At 37.3% G+C, this 12,245-nt stretch overlaps 1 protein-coding gene across 1 annotated transcript in view; it reads right to left on the reverse strand.

Annotated features, from left to right (window-relative positions):
* Positions 1 to 12,245, reverse strand: part of REEP3 (receptor accessory protein 3) — a 100,744-nt gene that overhangs the window by 87,196 nt on the left and 1,303 nt on the right. The window lies entirely within an intron of this gene.

Here is a 12,245-nt window from a genome sequence, read left to right on the forward strand (position 1 = left end):
TAAATTATAACACAGGGAGGTGGTAGAGCACATTAAGGTCTGGTTCTAGAACCAACCTGCCACTTAGCTCTGCCACTTAGTATGTTACCACCTTGGGCAAGTTATTTCTTATCTTTAACCCTTGCATTTCTCATCGGCAAAGTGGGGATAACAGCAGTATCTATATTGTTATATTATAAATGTTACAGTTTTCACATTTGGGCAGGTAATCCACTGGTAATTTATTTTTGAGCTTGCTGTGAAGTAAGGCTGTAGTCTCATTCTTTTTTCTGAGAGATAACCAAGTTGTCACAACACTACTTAATTATCCATCCTTGCTCACTGATTTTGAATACTACTTCTGTCATATCAGATTTCCTTATAGGCATCATTTAGTTTCTGGATTCTTGATTGTGTTTCCTTAAGTCTATTGTCAAGCACTGCACCAATACAGTACTACACTGTCTCAATCACTACAACATTATAATTAATCTTGATATATAACAGGACAAGTTTTCCTTCCCTGTTCTTTGCTGCTATCTTATTGATTCCTGAGCTTTTGTTCTTTCCTATGAACTACAGATAGTCTATCAGGTTTCATGAAACAAAACCAAAAAATCCTGTTGGAATTTCAGAGAATTCATAGATCTATTTGGTTAGAATTGATAATCATCAACTAATATTGATCCATTATTATGAGCTATCCATTTATTTAGAACTTCTTTTATCTTTCAATCACATTTTATAACTTTATAGGTTTTTTCCCAGTGTTACAGTCTGTCTTTTAACAGAAAAATGTAATCTGTTTACATTTATTGTCTCTACTGATATTTTTGAACCCATTTCTACTATCTTTTTTTGTCCATATGTCTCCCACACCTTGTCCCCTTTATTTTGGTCTTTTATATCCCTTTAGCCTCTTTTTTTCTCTGTTGGTGTGGAGACTATAGATTATATTTATACCCTTTTAAATTACTGTATCTCTGCACATGACAGAGACCATTCCATTCTCTCCTCACCTTTACTGAGAGTGAAGGGAAAAAGAGTAAAACTAGACAAAAAGGTGAGGAAAGCATAAAAGAGAGGACAAGAGCCAGTGATGACATACTTTGAAGTGGGGGACCAAAACTGAATTCTTCAAAGGAAGAAACTGAATGCTTTCCTTCCTCGTGCAGTTCCTCCTCTTATCACATATTTAGATAGGCAGTGCCATTTTTAGGTTACAGGTTATATGATTTTCAGTATTTCCTTTATACTTCTCAGTCACTCAAGGTAACCCAGGTCTCTTTTATAACTATTATAATAATTATAACTATTATAACTAAATAGTTATAATAATTATAACTATTACTCTTAAAATGGTTTACCAGCTATGTTGAACTCATCTTACTTTTAGGTGAGTTATTTTAGTTAAAGCACTATAAGAATTTGTCATCAGCAAACATTTAAGGTAATTGGGTACAGAGTTACTGGAAGACAGTACATTTAATTTCTTTTTAAAAAATTATTTATTTATTTTTGAGGTATAGTTGATGGATAATATTATATAAGATTCAGGTGTACAACACAGTGATTTACGGTTTTCAAAGGTTATACCACATTCACAATTATAAAATATTGGCTATATTCTCTGTTGTACAATATATCCTTGTAGCTTACTTATTTTATACATAGTTTGTATCTCTTAATCCCCTACCCATGGACAGTACAGTTTATTTCTTAAACTTAGAGAAGACCGATTGAAATAAAGTAGTATTTGCATCACATTTATTTACCATATAAAACAAGATGTAGAGTTTAGAAGTTCCTAAAAAATATTTAATCATAATAACAATGCATAAACTTTGTGGGGGGGAAAAGTTTATTTCTAACTTGCATATTTGAAACTTTTACTTCGCAAGAAGAAGGCCAGATATCCTTTCACAATATCTTTACACAAAGCTTTCAGACCACGTTTCTCATATAGTTTTATTTAACACTTTAATATTTTTAGATTAAGATTTATACACTAGCAAGTCTCTTTTATATGGACCGAGAGGTATATCTTTAGAGAACACTTTGTCCTATACATTCATGATCCATTAAACACCTTAAAACCATTATCATTTATATTGGCAAAATTAGCCTAAGTTTACAAAGTGAAAACTGAAAGGCCCCATATTTCAGAAAATCAGAAATAGAAACTAAGGTTGATGAAAATTAATGATTAAAAAATATAATGCAAATAAACAAACATCAAATGAACAACTGGGAAGTTTGTTCAGCAATAGTGAGATTGGTCAGTGTTCCCATACAAAACACAGGCACAAAGCAGTGAAGAACTGATCATGGCTGTAATGACACCCATCAGGCAAATATCACTAAGTTTGTTCTATTCCCATATTCTTTAAGTCAGCACTCATGGGTATCTACTGCTCATTGTTCTTGAGGGACTCTCAAATGTTAAAGAAAAAAAATCAGTTGATCCATTTTTTGTTTGTTTTTTGCGGTACGCGGGCCTCTCACTGCTGTGGCCTCTCCCACTGCGGAGCACAGGCTCCGGACGCGCAGGCTCAGTGGCCACGGCTCACGGGCCCAGCCGCTCCGCGGCATATGGGATCCTCCCGGACCGGGGCACGGACCCGTGTCCTCTGCATCGGCAGGCGTACTCTCAACCACTGCGCCACCAGGGAAGCCCCAGTTGATCCATTTTTTAAGTTTTATAGTTCTAGCGTGTAAGTCTTTGACCTACTTGGTCAGGTTTATTCCTAGGTATTTTATTTTACTTTTTTGGTGTGATTTTAAAAGGTACTGTTTTTTTACATTCCCTTTCTGACGTTTCATTGTTAGTACAACAAAATGCAACCAATTTCTGAATGTTAATCTTGAATCCTACTACTTTGCTGAATTCATTTATTAGATTTAGTAGTTTTTGTGTGGAGTCCTTAGGGTTTTCTATATATAGTATCATGTCATCTGCATATAGTGACAATTTTACCCCTTCCCTTCCAATTAAAAAAAAAAAAATTTATTTGGCTGCACCGGGTCTTAGTTGCAGCATGCAAGATCTAGTTCCCTGACCAGGGATGGAACCTGGGCCCACTGCATTGGGAGCATGGAGCCTTAACCACTGGACCACCAGGGAAATCACTTTTTTTTTTTTTTTTTTTTTTTTTGCAGTACGCGGGCTTCCCACTGTTGTGGCCTCTCCCGTTGCGGAGCACAGGCTCTGGACGCGCAGGCTCAGCGGCCATGGCTCACGGGCCCAGCCGCTCCGCGGTATGTGGGATTTTCCCAGACCGGGGCATGAACCCGTGTCCCCTGCATCGGCAGGCGGACTCCCAACCACTGCGCCACCAGGGAAGCCCGGGAAATCCCTTTTGTTTGTTTTTCTAGTCTGACTGCTGTGGCTAGGACTTCCAACACTATGTTGAATAGAAGTGGCAAGAGCAGGCATCCTTGTCTTGTTCCAGATTTTAGTGGGAAGGCTTTCAGCTTCTCACCATTGAGTATTATACTAGTTGTGGGTTTGTCATAAATGGCTTTTATTATGTTGAGATATATTCTCTCTTATACCCACTTTGGTAAGAGTTTTTATCATGAATGGATGCTGAATTTTGCCAAGTGTTTTTTCTGCATCTATTGAGATGATCATGTAGTTTTTGACTTTTCTCTTGTTAATGTGGTGTATTACATTGACTTATTTGCATATGTTGAACCATCCTTGTGAACTTGGGATGAATCCCACTTGGTCATGGTATATATTCTTTTTTTTAGGTGTTATCGGATTCAGTTTGCTAATCTTTTCTTGAGGATTTCTGAATCTATATTCATCAAGGATATTGGCCTGTAATTTTCTTTTTTGGTGGTATTTTTGGTTTTGGTATCAGTGTGATGGTGTCTTCATAGAATAAAGTCAGTTTATCCACTTCACAGTTTTGGTGAAAGCGCATTCCAAATTCGGGGAGCCATTAAGATTGATCACACTTTGACAATGAAAAAGTGCCACATTAGTAGAAGCTTTAGCATATAATTGCTGTACATAATCACGCTGTTTTTTTAATGCCAAACAATGCTGTTTATTAATTATTCTTGATATTGTTGTAATACAAGGTTAATGTATTCATTTAAATATCTAAGTAGTTTTATTAAATACAAAATGCTTCACAGTACTTCATCTACGATTCTCCATAGGAAGGATACAAGTAATATAATCAGGATCTTTAACTAGCTTTCTACTCTCCCTTTCATGCCTCCAGTGATGGAGAACACACTGCTCTCATGAGACTGTCAGTCTCAATGTTGAACAACTCCAGGTGTTAGAAAGTTTTCCCTAACACTGAATTAAATTATCTTCCCTATAACATCTACCTATTGCTCTAGCCTTGCATTTCACAGTTAAGATAGAAAAATCAGTATTCCTTCTCCCATGTGACAACTCAAATTATATTAAGACAGCTCTTTTGTTAGTTTTTCCCCCTACTTTTCTAATCCAATCCTTCAAATTATTCCTTGCCATATACTAGTTTTCCTCAAGATATATAAAAGAGATTGCTGTGTCCCCCTAAAAAAGATATGGTGACCTTATTTGGAGATTTGGTCTTTACAGAGGTAATCTAGTTAAAATGAGGTAATTAGGGTGAGCTCTAATCCAGTATGACTTGTATCCTTATAAAAATGGGAAATGTGGACACAGAGACAGGCACAAAGGGAGAATCCCAGGTGAAGATGAAAGCAGAGATCAGGGTGATGATTTACAAGCCAAGGAACGCAAAGAAGGCCAATAAAACACCAGACTAGGAGAGAGATATGCAACAGATTCTCCCTCACATACTGCAGAAGGAAGAACCCTGTTGACACAATAATTTTCTTTTGTTTAAGCTATCCACTTGGTGGTACTTTGTTGTAGCAGCCCTAGAAAACTAATACATTACTCAGAAATGTGACATGACAAAAGGTTAAGGAAATTTTCCACAGCCAAATTGCTTGGTTTTCTTTATGAGTGAGAATAATTCTTTCCTAAAATGGACATATCATTATTGAAAATATTAATGCTCTCAGCAATGATATATTTGAATACATTCTGAAATTATACTCTGAATTTCTTGCCAGCACAAGTTTATTATGTTCAGATTTTTCCTATGACTTTCGTTTTCACGATTTTTCTTTGGTAGCTCTGCTTTTGCAGAGTTGATGACACTGTTAATAGTAAAGGAAGCAACATACTTGTAACCTTTGGCTCTGTATTCAAATCCTAATCTAGGGCCAGGAAAACTGTTAACTTGTAAACCACATTTCATTCATAAATTTAGAAAAGAAGGACTATAAGAGTGATATGCAGAATATGTGATTATAAAAATTATTTTCAGGGCTTCCCTGGTGGCGCAGTGGTTGAGAGTCCACCTACTGATGCAGGGGACACGGGTTCGTGCCCCGGTCCGGGAGGATCCCACATGCTGTGGAGCCCCTAGCCCCATGAGCCATGGCTGCTGAGCCTGCGCGGCCGGAGCCTGTGCTCTGCAACGGGAGAGGCCACAACAGTGAGAGGCCCGCGTACCGCAAAAAAAAAAAAAAAAAAAATATTATTTTCAAAGTGTACTGTAACAGCGATTTTCATCAGTGTGGGGAATTTCTCTGTAAATACTGAAATAGAAATTAATTTTGAAATAAGTAATAAAAATTATGACAGACTGATCAGCAACAGTATTTTATATAGAAAATTCTTAAGCGATATCCTAAGATGCTTATGAATTTCCATATATTATTATGGCCTATAATTTCTCCCATAGAAGCAGCAAAGAGTAAACAACAAAGCCATTTTCCGATGGGGATGCTGAGCAGACTGTATCTGGTAGAGGACCATTCCAAGAGAGCCAGGCAACACCTGGAGACACTTTTGGCTCTTAAACCTGTGCGGGTGCTACTGGCGTCTTGCGAAGAGAGGCCGGGGATGCTGCTACACTGTCTACAATGCACAGGACAGCCCCCACAAGAAAGAATTATCCAGTCCAAAATGTCAATAGTGCTAGGTTAAGAAACGCTGACATATTTAAAGGATCTTCAAATGAAATAAAAAATACTTTGAATATAGATATGAATAGCTGTATAATATTCCACCATGAGCTAGTCTGCTCTTCAAATAATCTTTAGCCATGGTTAAATAATTTCATTCCAACTGCTACTGCTGTCTCTGTCCACAGTATCTTAGTGAGTGCGCCATCTCACCAGATTTTTAGTTATAGCGGGCTCTGTAATTCCAACATGACTGAAGCTGGTAAATTTACTTTAGTAATAGAGGTAAATACGCTTAAACCCTTAACAGACAGTTTTGTAAAAATAAAGACACTTAATAATTTTTATCTTTAACCTTTCAATTAACTTCAGAAAATGCTATGAAAGGGGTAGTTTAGGGCAAATGCATAATCAATGACATAGAAATAAGCTCATGTTCTGCTAACAGAGACTCAGCAGTAATCTTTTTCCATGTGATGACCAAAACAGTGATATCGTATTTATTTAAGACATTTAAGTTACCCACTTATGCTATTATTATTGTAATGTACTGTTTAAACATTTAAATCTATACTGAAAGAACAGAATATAAAAATCTCTACCCTAAAAGGGTTAAAAAAATCTAGTGGAAAAAGAAATAGCTAATATAGCAGCAGTGACAAAAAATGGACAAAAGCAAATTGTTTCTGAAATGAAGGCTAATAAAGGAATCTTGTTGGAAGTTCTGGCCTATGCAATGAAAACAAGACCCAATAGTTTAGGATGTGTTTTCTGTCTTAAGCAAAAATGACCTCTTTCAGGACCTTCACAACAAATTACATGTTTAAGATTTTTAACTTGTCCAATTTCCTTGAAAAAATCATGGCTCCTATTTTCCTTATTTCCCATGGTCTAAGAGCAGCAAGTATCCTATTCCTAGACACAACTCATGAACATTTACATGATGGAGCTCATCAAAACTGGTAAATAAAGTTAAAATCTACCTTAACCTAATTGAAAGAAACTATTTTAGCCATCATTGAGATTTTACAACCATTTAAAAATATTTAAAGCACATATGAAGGAAGAAAAATATCACTAGTAAATTGTGACTGCATTCAAAGTTCCCAAGGATTTAAAAATTACTCAAGATCTTTTTCATTAATCCTGTCATAATCTTAACCAACACATACACGAAGTGTAGAAACAGGTTGCTTTTGTAACAATACAAAATGTAACAATACATTTCAGAGATGATTGCTGGCTTGGACTAAGGTAACATAAGTAAAGGTGGTGAGAACTGCGTGGATGCTGGGTATATTTTGAAGGTAGAGTCAACAAGATTTACTGTAGTATTTAATGCAGGGAACAAGAGAAAAAGAAGAATCAAGGATGATGCCAAGGTTTTTGGCTTGAACTACTGAAGGACTGAGTTGTCATTAATTGAGCTGGGGCAGGCTGCCAAAGTCAGATCAAAAAGGAAATTCAGGAGTTCAGTTTTGGATATCTTAAGTTCAAGATGACTTCTAGATGTTTCCAAGTAGAGTTAAGTAAGCATTTAAAAATGTATATGATCATGAGTTCAGCAGAGGTCTGGGTTGCAGATATAAATTAGCAAGAGTCCTCATAGGTGTGTAGATAGAAGAGAAAAAAGGTTTAAGAACTGAGCCCCTGGACACATCAACTTCAGTAATTCAGGGCATGTGGAGGAGTGTGGCAAGGGAGACTGGGCAGGGAGTGGCCAGTGAGTTACAAAGAAAACAAAAAAAGCAAGGTTTCTGGGAATCCAAGTGAAGACAGTACTACAAGGAGAGAATGAGCAATTGTATGAAAAGCTGCTGCTAAGTCAGATGAGGGCCAGTTTGGCCACGTGGAGGTCACTGCTGAGTTACAGAAAGGTAATTTTAGTGGAGTGGTTGGTGGCAAAGCCCAAACGGTAGGGGTTCGAGAGTGACCCAAAGGAGAGGAAGTGGAGAAACTGTGTATAGACTATTCTTTTGAGGAGTTTTTTGCTTTAAAGAGAGGGAGAGAAATGGGTAAATGAGATGAAAAGTATAGTAGGCTGAAAGAGGGTTTTTTTTGTTTTTTTTTAAGATGGGAGCAATAGGGGCTTCCCTGGTGTCACGTGCTTGAGAGTCTGCCTGCCGATGCAGGGGACACGGGTTCGTGCCCTGGTCTGGGAAGATCCCACATGCCGCAGAGCGGCTGGGCCCGTGAGCCATGGCCGCTGAGCCTGCGCCTCCGGAGCCTGTGCTCCGCAACGGGAGAGGCCACAACAGTGAGAGGCCCGCGCAATAAAAAAAAAAAAAAAAAAAAGATGGGAGCAATAATAGCATGTTTGCATGCTGACAAGAAAGATCTAGCAGAGAGGGAAAACAGATGAAGTTGGAAAGAAAGGGGAAAACTGCTGGAGTATGGTTTTTTAGGTATGTTAATTTAGACTCTAAAGATACCCATTAACTATAATGGAAGAGGATCAATTAAAGAAAGAAGACTTAGGTTTTACTAGTACTGCCAGATAATAAAATTATGGTAAAAGGAAAATTAAAATGTGTTTAAGGTGTAAAAAGGGAAATGCAGATTTATGGAATTTAAAAGGAATTCTCCAAATTTATCTAATTCTGTATGAGAAAGTAGTGCTAATCAAATATCTGGAGTAAATACTTTAGAAGTGAAAAAGAAATCACAAAGTAAAAAATGAACAAGTTGAACTGTGAACTGTGTTTAAACTGTAAACTCTCTATATAAGTAAAATATCTAAAGAGAAGTACGGTTAGATTGAGAAACATACTTGCATCAAATAGGATTTAAGGTTAATTTCTTTATTATGTAAGGAGCTCAGACAAACAAGTAAATTATTAGCTAACCAAGAGATAAATGGGTAAAGTGCATAAAGATTATTTGCACAATATGTGATATAATAAATATTAGAACAAATATTAAACCTGGCAAATAAGAAACAAAATGCAAAAGAAAACAGTGAAATCTGTTATATTCATTAGGAAAGTATAAAAAAGATTAAAGCCTCCTAGTCTGGCTACACTGTCATAAAGACAGTACTCACACATTGTTGGTGGCAGTGAAAAATACTAATATCCTTCTGGACAGCAATGTGGAAATCGGTATCAATGGTCATAAAAATATTTATAGCCTTTGACTCAGAAATAGTCCTCTTGGATATTATCCTAAGGAAATACTAAAAAGTATATATGAATGATGTCCATTGCAGCACTATAATTACATTGTAGCATTACCTATGATAATGAGATATTAGAAATGATCTAAAAGGAAAATTAAAACATAGAAGAATGGCTATGAAAATTATGAATACTGCCCTGATCAAATAGAAGATATAAGATTTCAGAGCAACACAGACGATGCTTACCATATAACAATTAATGGCAGTGTAAAAAATATTTTACTATACTCTTAATTACAAGTATGTCACCTACACAAAGAGACAGAAAGAAAAATGTAAATTGAAAATAGTTTAAACATTCAGTATGCTGGGACTAGAGTGAAATACGTTCTTCCTTGTTCTAATAACAACTACTAACAGTTACTGAATACTTACCATCTACCTGATGATGGAGAATGGACATTATTGTATGCGAGCACATTTAATCTTATGGGGTAGGCTACAGCCAATACTAAATGGCAGAGCTGATATTTGAATTCAGGCAATCAGTCTTTAGTCCTGATCTTCACCACAATCTAGGCTGTATACACAAATTAAGAAAAGGTAGAAAATGGGGTTTCCCTCAACTTCTAAGAATCATGTTTTAAAAGGTAAGGTTATGGGTATCACATATTGTATCACATATACTATCATTTGGTAGTCTCAGATTACTATCCCTTAATAATTGCTAACTAACCTTTCCATTTTGCCTGTAAAATTAAGGTAAGTTGATTTTAAACAGACTGGAAAAAAAATGAAAATCCTCTCATAGCATCACAGAATGCTACAGCTGTACAAAAGAGGTTGGAGGGTCTTCACTGGCAGTCCAGTGGTTAAGACTTGGCCTTCCGATGCAGGGATGCGGGTTCGATCGCAGCCAGAAAACCAAAACATAAAACATAAGCAATATTGTAACAAATTCAATAAAAACTTTAAAAATTGTCCACGTCAAAAAAATCTTAAAAAGAAAAAGATTTTGGAGATTACCAGATCCCTCTACCTCTACAGAGTAAGAAACGGAGGTCTACTATCAGTGACAGGTTGACTCAAGGTCATTCAGCTGGTTAATACAACCAAAGCTAGTTCTAAATTCCAGGTTCTCAATGATAACAATAATGAGAATCATAGTCCAATGATACTTCTTGCTATACCATCTTACTCCTCTTCCTTGTTAAAAAAAAAAAAAAAATCTATGTACATATTACGTTTTAAGGGCACAACAAATGCCAAGCACCACATTTGGTGTGCTTTAGTTAAACTAATTTAATCTTTACAACAGTTTCAAGGAGGTAAATATTATAACCATTTTAAGACAAGAACAATGAAGCTCAGGTTTAGTATGTTGCCCAGGACCATGCAGTTATTAACTGGCATCCAGGTCTGATAACCAAGTCACTGCTCTTCCCAGAAATGGTCTGCCACAGGGCTTGGGGAGAAAGTGCTCATGCACACAGGGAGCTCTGGTTAAAGAGGGTCCTTATGTTCCCCGCACATGCCACCAGAGGTTCATGTTGAGAGAACTGTCTGATCTTTCTTCAGTCTGAGGATTAGCTGGCTGTTCCAGTAGATTAGAAAGAATGTAGTTAATCTATCTGCTGGTGTGAAAAAGGTTTCCAAGTTTGTGTAAACCCTGGGGGTTGATCCTTTGTGCTGTTATGGGTGATCAAGGGAGTAGAAAACATTCAGTGCTTAGAGAGTAGGGGCAAAATATAATGATGGTTATATTCCCTGACAAGTGTGCTTTTTTTTTTTTTTTTTTTTGCGGTACGCGGTCCTCTCACTGTTGTGGCCTCTCCCTTTGTGGAGCACAGGCTCAGGACACGCAGGCTCAGCGGCCATGGCTCACAGGCCCAGCCGCTCCGCGGCATATGGGATCTTCCCGGACTGGGCCACGAACTCGTGTCCCCTGTATCGGCAGGCGGACTCTCAACCACTGCGCCACCAGGGAAGCCCCAAGTGCTCTTTTTTAATATGCTAGTTGTTCAAGGGCTCATGAAATACATTTCCAGACACCTGATAAACACCTTCCCATGACCTTTTCTCCCTCACTATTTTGCTCCCTTTCCTTTTCCTCACACTTTCAATTCTGTAGGTTCTAGCATTGCGGGTTTTAATCCTCTCTCTCCAGTTAGGGAACCCCTTAAGCGGTCTCCCCATTTTCAGAGTCTCTCCATTCACAACCATCTCACACAGGGAGAGAATCTTCTAAAGCAAGGCCATTGCTGCCTAATAATAGCTATCAATTCTTCATGAAATTCCTTGAAAACAGGCCCCAGCCTACCTTTCCAGCTTTCTCTCTCCTCAGTCTCTTAAGTCCTAGGTAACTAATCTGGGCTTTCCCTCCTCTGTTCTTTGGCTCACAGTGATCCCTTTATCTGGAATCCTCTCCATTTTCATCTCTGGCTGTCCAATTTCGGTCTGTCCTTTAAGGCCCATCTCAAATGTAATCTCCCTTGCTTTTTCTGATTCTCCAACCAGATATATTCCCTTCCTTGTCTAAACTCTATAGCTCTGGGTGTAACTCTTAGAAGACTTGACCTGTACTGCAGGTATCGGTGTATTCCAACTGGCAGTTCCATTAAGATCAGTTATGTGTTAATAACCTCTGTGTTCTAGATAGCACCTAGAAAAGACACTCATACTCATAGTTAATGATCAAAATCAAAAATCTGATTTTCAGTAATGAAAACTAAAAGTGCTTCACAATTTTCTGTCAGTTAAAGAACTGGTTAAAGGAACCCAGAGAATAAAAAAAAAAATGTCTTAATGGGATACTTGATTTCCTAGGTGCTGACACAACAATTGATAGACATCTTCTAGGTCTGGAAAGGTATGTCTGTGTGATGAAAATGTAGGCTCAAAGAAGGCCCCAAAAGGCTAAAAAAAAAACAAAACAACTTAAGACATCTTTGCTATGCTTTCATTTTTTGAGTTTTAGTTTTGTACAGATGAACATGGGACACTCTGAAGCTTTAAAGCTAAAAACTATACCGAGGAAGAAAAAACTGATTAAGACAATCAAATAACACATTTTGAATACTACTGTAAATCAGGTTAAACAGGGCTACTAAGCGATTAATTCACTCTCCAAAAAACACACAAAAAAACCAAAAAACCC

This window comes from Stenella coeruleoalba, assembly GCF_951394435.1.
Source record: "Stenella coeruleoalba genome assembly, chromosome: 16".
Taxonomy (NCBI): Eukaryota; Metazoa; Chordata; class Mammalia; order Artiodactyla; family Delphinidae; genus Stenella; species Stenella coeruleoalba.